The 7,473-nt window shown below is 43.3% G+C and overlaps 1 protein-coding gene across 1 annotated transcript in view; it reads right to left on the bottom strand.

Moving 5' to 3' along the window:
• The window catches only part of LOC138797178 (zinc finger protein 300-like), an 898,668-nt gene that overhangs the window by 829,801 nt on the left and 61,394 nt on the right, over positions 1–7,473 (bottom strand). The gene's annotated exons all lie outside the window — the stretch shown is intronic.

Raw genomic sequence — 7,473 nt, 5'->3', positions numbered from 1 at the left:
TTATCAGTGCAAAGTCGCCATGTAGATCTGGGAAATCCTAGTAAAGGAGCAGAAGGCTTAGAGCTTCCATTAGGATGAATGAGGCATCAGACTGGTCCGTCTCCGCTCTGGGCACAGGAGGGATAGGCAGTGGCCATGTCCGCTTCTTACTGTGTCATTTCCACCTTGTGGACTCATCCATTAGCAACCACGCTCTTCTTCCTCCACCCTGTGCCCTGTGTTCCAGCAGGTTAACCACTTGAGGTAACTTTTGGAACCGTTGCCCACATTGGGAGTTGTCATCTATTACATGGAGTTTTTAAAGTGTTCCAATCAGTAGAGAAATTATAGCTTTTTGGATGTTTTTTACACAGACTCTGTCACCTGTCGACCGAAATCTTAGTTTTCTCTCCTCACCTTCTGGACGGCACCAGAGGAGTCATGACGTACCCTAGGGACAGGAAAAGAATGAGCGATTAAAAGGCAGACCTGAGAGGAGGGGGGTAGTCATGAAGTTTAATCTCAGAAGAAATCTGGGGCAGATACAAAGGAAGTGGTCTGACCTCAAATACAAAAGCCCAGAGCGGCTGAGGCAGATCCATTCTGAGATACGGCGGGTGTAATATACTAGGGACCTAATACTGGATGTGTAATATACTGGGGACCTAATACTGGGGTGTGTAATATACTGGGTACCTGACACTGGGGTGTGTAATATACTGGGGAGTCCTATAGAGAAAAACATGCAGCAAGGTGGATGATAAAAAGGAATGCAAAAAATAAAGACAAACCCTGCATACACAAATAACATTTTTATTAACAATAAAATAAGAAGTCCCGCCTCAGCCGCTGAATTACTGAGCTGCCTTGAGACGTTATGTCTCAAGCCGCAGCTCAGACAAGGGAGCGGCGGCCGGATGGGAGAACGGGGCTGCTCGATCTGGGACCCGGCGATGGAACCAGGGACCGGCGGCCTCTATTTCCACCCCTGTACCGGCATGGGAGACTGACTGGGAATTCCAGCGGTGGACTTTTTTTCTTAACCAGTAGGAAGAGAGAGATTGTGATCCCGCTGTATAGAGCTCTGGTGAGGCCACATCTGTATACTGTGTCCAGTTCTGGAGACCTCATCTAAGAAAGGACATTGATAAAATAGAACGGGTCCAAAGACGGCTACAAAAATGGTGGAGGGTGCGAGGGATAAACCATATCAGGAAAGACTGAAGGATTTGTATCTGTATAGTCTGGAGGAAGAAGGGAAAGGGGGGACATGATTGAAACCTGTATATATGTTACAGGAGGAGGAAGAAGGGAAAGGGGGGACATGATGGAAACCTGTATATATGTTACAGGAAGAAGAAGGGAAAGGGAGGACATGATGGAAACCTTTATATATGTTACAGGAGGAGGAAGAAGGGAAAGGGGGGACATGATGGAAACCTGTATATATGTTACAGGAAGAAGAAGGGAAAGGGAGGACATGATGGAAACCTTTATATATGTTACAGGAGGAAGAAGGGAAAGGGGGGACATGATGGAAACCTTTATATATGTTACAGGAGGAAGAAGGGAAAGGGAGGACATGATGGAAACCTTTATATATGTTACAGGAGGAAGAAGGGGGAAAGGGAGGACATGATGGAAACATGTATATATGTTATAGGGGGAAGAAGGGAAAGGGGGGACATGATGGAAACCTTTATATATGTTACAGGAGGGAAGAAGGGAAAGGGGGACATGATGGAAACCTTTATATATGTTACAGGAGGGAAGAAGGGAAAGGGAGGACATGATGGAAACCTTTATATATGTTACAGGAGGAAGAAGGGAAAGGAGGGGACATGATGGAAACCTTTATATATGTTACAGGAGGAAGAAGGGAAAGGAGGGAGGACATGATGGAAACCTTTATATATGTTACAGGAGGAAGAAGGGAAAGGGAGGACATGATGGAAACCTTTATATATGTTACAGGAGGAAGAAGGGAAAGGGGGGACATGATGGAAACCTTTTATATATGTTACAGGAGGAAGAAGGGAAAGGGAGACATGATGGAAACCTTTATATATGTTATAGGAGGAAGAAGGGAAAGGAGGACATGATGGAAACCTTTATATATGTTACAGGAGGAAGAAGGGAAAGGGAGGACATGATGGAAACCTTTATATGTTACAGGAGGAAGAAGGGAAAGGGGGGACATGATGGAAACCTTTATATATGTTACAGGAGGAAGAAGGGAAAGGGAGGACATGATGGAAACCTTTATATGTTACAGGAGGAAGAAGGGAAAGGAGGGAAGTGTTTTTAGGAAACAATTGAGCTCAAGAACAAGAGGAGACAGTGAGAGATTAATGGGGGAAAGATCAGAAGCAACATGAGAAAATATTATTTTACTGAAAGAGTAGTAGATACCTGGAAGAAACTTTCAGCAGATGAAGTTGTTAAATGAACAATAGCCGGCCTGGTGTATATATATATCTATCTGCCTGGTGTATACATCTATCTACTATCTATCTGCCTGGTATATATATATCTATCTATCCATCTGCCTGGTATATCTATCTATTTATCTCCTATCTATTTATCTCCTATCTATCTATCTATCTCCTATCTATCTACCTATCTATCTACCTATCTATCTATCTATCTCCTATCTATCTATCTATCTATCTATCTATCTCCTATCTATCTATCTATCTCCTATCTATCTATCTATCTATCTATCTATCTCCTATCTATCTCCTATCTATCTATCTCCTATCTATCTCCTATCTATCTATCTCCTATCTATCTCCTATCTATCTCCTATCTATCTATCTATCTATCTATCTATCTATCTCCTATCTATCTATCTATCTCCTATCTATCTCCTATCTATCTATCTCCTATCTATCTCCTATCTATCTCCTATCTATCTCCTATCTATCTATCTATCTGCCTGGTATATATACATCTATCTATCCTAAGATGATGATAAGGGAAATACTAACAGGGCGACTAGATGGACCCAGGTATATCAAAGAGGGAAAGTTATGCCAGAAAATACCGTAGCACACCAAATCAGTTTAATAAAAGTACTTTATTGGAACAGGTACAATATTAACCCCTTAAGGACAGAGCCAATTTCGATTTTTGCGTTTTCGGTTTTTCCTCCTTGTGCATAAAAGGTCATAGCACTTGCATTTTTCCACCTAGAGACCCACATGAGCCCTTATTTTTTGCGTCACTAATTGTACTTTGCAATGACAGGCTGAATTTTGGCATAAAGTCACTGCGAAACCAGAAAAAAATTCAAAGTGTGGTGAAATTGAAAAAAAAAACGCATTTTGTTTATTTGGGGGAAATGTGTTTTTACGCCGTCCGTCCTATGGTAAAACTGACTTGTTATATATGTTCCTCAAGTCGTTACGATTAAAACGATATATAACATGTATAACTTATATTGTATCTGATGGCCTGTAAAAAATTCAAACCATTGTCAACAAATATACGTCACTTAAAACCTCTCCATTCCCCGGCTTATAGCGCTTTTATCCTTTGGTCTATGGGGCTGTGTCAGGTGTCAGTTTTTGCGCCATGATGTGTTCTTTCTATTGGTACCTTGATTGCGCATATACGACTTTTTGATCGCTTTTTATTACAATTTTTCTGGATTTGATGCGACCAAAAATGCGCAATTTTGCACTTTGGGATGTTTTTGCGCTGACGCCGTTTACCGTGCGAGATCAGGAATGTGATTAATTAATAGTTCGGGCGATTACGCACACAGCGATAGCAAACATGTTTATTTATTTATTTATTTGTTTACTTTTATTTATAACCTGGGAAAAGGGGGGTGATTCAGACTTTTATTAGGGGAGGGGATTTTTATTGACAACAACACTATATTTATTTTTTTTACACATATACTAGAAGCCCCCCTGGGGTTAGGGTTATTCCTCCTGGGGTTAGGGTTGTTCCTCCCCTGTGGTTAGGGTTATTCCCCCCCTGGAGTTAGGGTTATTCCCCCCCCTGGGGTTAGGGTTATTCCCCCCCCTGGAGTTAGGGTTATTCCCCCCCCTGGGGTTAGGGTTATTCCCCCTGGAGTTAGGGTTATTCCCCCCCCTGGGGTTAGGGTTTTTCCCCCCCCCCTGGGGTTAGGGTTATTCCCCCCCTGGGGTTAGGGTTATTCCTCCTGGGGTTAGGGTTGTTCCCCCCCTGGGGTTAGGGTTATTCCCCCCCTGGAGTTAGGGTTATTCCCCCCCCTGGGGTTAGGGTTATTCCCCCCCCTGGAGTTAGGGTTATTCCCCCCCCTGGGGTTAGGGTTATTCCCCCTGGGGGACTTCTAGTATATACACTTTGATCTCTCATTGAGATCTCTGCAGCATAGATATGCTGCAGAGATCCATGAGATAGGCACTCGTTTGCTTTCGGCTGCTGCAGCCGGAAACAAACGAGTGCCGAGCCGGGGACGGCGCCATCTTGGAGCGGTCCCCGGCCGGCTTCAGAAACGGAGATCGCTCCTCTGGGATAACATCCCGGAGGAGCAATCTCCGCCACTAGACACCAGGGAGACGCTGGATCCGGTAATCGGTTCAGCTGTCATGTTTGACAGCTGCATCTGATTACTGTATTAGCGGGCACGGCGATCGGACCGTGCCCGCTAATACCTACGGTCCCGGGCTACAAGCGGCACCCGGGACCGCCGCGGTTCAGAGCGGGGTCGTTAAGGGGTTAAAGATAAATGATCCCATAAACAATTAAAAATAATGGACACACATGGAGGTACCCGGTATGGCACCCCAATAAAGCTATAACACACACCCTGTACAAGTTGTTAAGTGCAAGATATAAACCAGCAACAAAACAATATATGAATATAAAGCCCAAGTTGTATACTCAATCAACAATATCCAAATGTATATACGCACTGTGACCAATAATATAGGCAATATAGGGAGAGAGCTCTCTCCTTGACACCCCATCACCACCCTGTTACTTTATATTTATGGTTTACATCACCTTCTTATTATTGCCTATATTATTGGTCACAGTGCGTATATACATTTGGATATTGTTGATTGAGTATACAACTTGGGCTTTATATTCATATATTGTTTTGTTGCTGGTTTATATCTTGCACTTTACTTGTACAGGGTGTGTGTTATAGCTTTATTGGGGTGCCATACCGGGTACCTCCATGTGTGTCCATTATTTTTAATTGTTTATGGGATCATTTATCTTTAATATTGTACCTGTTGTAATAAAGTACTTTTATGAAACTGATTTGGTGTGCTCCGGTATTCTCTGGCTTTCCCTCTTTGATATAGCTTCAGTTGTTTGTATGCTTACCATCTAGCACCCACTACTATTACTTAGTTGTGCATGTCCCATCTTTTGTTATAGATGGACCCAGGTGTCGTCTTCTGCTGACAATCCTCTAGGTTTGTATACTGTATTTCTATATAAATCCCACACAAAGAGCAAGTTCCATCCCATCCGCCTGTTATTATCAGGTTCATCAAGGCCGTGAAAGAGTTGAAAATTATACTTTATCAAACTAATTATATCACTTTTTTGTCCTTCAACAGAAATACCCAGCGACTGTGACTAGGAGGCCGCATGCCGACGCATGTCCAGCCGCCTTTATGCAGCGAGTCACCTGCTGAGAGGCCTGCAACTTGAGCTTGCAGAAATGCAGGAAATGCTGGCAAGGAGACGCCAGAGTTGTTGTTTGTTTGTTTTTTTCTTTAAAATAATTTTTTTATTGTTAATAAAAATGTAATAATAAAAATGTAATTTGTGTATGCAGTGTTTGTCTTTATTTTTTGCATTCCTTTTTATCATCCACCTTGCTGTATATTTTTCTCACATGCCCCAAATCATCCAAGCACATGATAATAATTCTATAATCCTACAGCAGCAGTTTGAGGGCTATAGGGGTGGAGGAGTCTAATAAGAGGGGGAGGAGCCTAGCTAGCATGGCGCGCTGCTGCTGGTGGTGAGCGTCCAACACGCTGTAAGGCAGCTCTGCGGCACACCGTAGAACACCACACTCCAGAAGGGGATTGGAGGATGATGGGAGTTTGCAGGGAGAAGCAGGGGAGGTGAAGTGCGAGCGAGAGGGAGAGAACGGAGCGCTCTGAGTGGAGGCCGAGGGGGGAGAGGACGGAGATCCGAACTGTAAGTAACCGCGGCATGCCCGCAGGGAGGAGAGCCGGCTCGGATATCAGCGGAGCACGGGGGCAGGCGTGACACTGTGGAAGAGTATGATGTAGTGCAGTGCATGTGCGGAGAGGAGCCCCAGGAGAGAGTTTGACCGGGTCTTACCCATGGTATTGTATGAACTAGACATAAACTGATTCTGGGCTACTGGCTGCAGTTGAGATGTAATTCGGGGTGATAGATGAGCACGACCTCAATGATCATTGGAGGAAGGGTTGGCAAATGATTATTTCTGATTGGTTGTGGATAAACTGTTTATCTATATGACGCAACCTACAAATGATTTGAGGTTTTTTTTTTTTATATACTGCTGGCGCCATAAGGTGCTACCTGAAAGTAGATGCAACCTGCAGGTGATCATCTCTGATACTTTGCTGGCAAGTGACTAACCAAAGGTACAACCTGTAAGTGACTATTTCTGATACTGCGCTGGTAAGTGACTAACTCAGGGTGCAACCTGTAAGTGACTATTTCTGATACTTTGCTGGCAAAGGACTAACCAAAGGTACAACCCGTAAGTGACTATTTCTGATACTGCGCTGGTAAGTGACTAACCAAAGGTACAACCTGTAAGTGACTATCTTCGATACTTTGCTGGCATGTGACTAACTCAGGGGGCAACCTGTAAGTGACTATTTCTGATACTGCGCTGGTAAGTGACTAACCAAAGGTGCAACCTACAAGTGACTATTTCTGATACTGCGCTGGTAAGTGACTAACCAAAGGTGCAACCTGAAAGTGATTATCTCTGACATCTTGCTGGCAAAGGACTAACCGAAAGGTGCAACCTGTAAGTGACTATTTCTGATACTGCGCTGGTAAGTGACTAACTCAGGGTGCAACCCGTAAGTGACTATTTCTGATACTGCGCTGGTAAGTGACTAACCAAAGGTGCAACCTGCAAGTGACTATTTTTGATACGATGCTGGCAAGTGACTAACTATAAGGTGCAACCTGCAAATAATTATTTTTGATATACTGCTGGCAAGTGACTGATGAAATATAAGGAGCAACATGCAAGTGAAGTGTTCTCTTTGAACTATCATGTACATAAAGGATGTGAACTAGGAAGAAAAGTAAGAATAGCCCAACAAATGAAAATATAGTTACATCCACTCCAATGGGCAGCAACATAAGAGACAAAAAAAAAAAACAACAAAAACCTATCAACGCCATAAACTTTAGTCCACTGAACAGCGGCAAGACCTCTCAAAACAGCCCAGTGACTAAAAGTATACGAGAACTAATTATTAACTCACCACAAATAATGCAAAAGAAGAAAAAGCTAAT

This window comes from Dendropsophus ebraccatus, chromosome 7, assembly GCF_027789765.1.
Source record: "Dendropsophus ebraccatus isolate aDenEbr1 chromosome 7, aDenEbr1.pat, whole genome shotgun sequence".
In the NCBI taxonomy this organism is placed as follows: Eukaryota; Metazoa; Chordata; class Amphibia; order Anura; family Hylidae; genus Dendropsophus; species Dendropsophus ebraccatus.
Note: the sequence above shows the minus strand (reverse complement) of the source record. Positions and strands in the feature narration are given on the sequence as shown.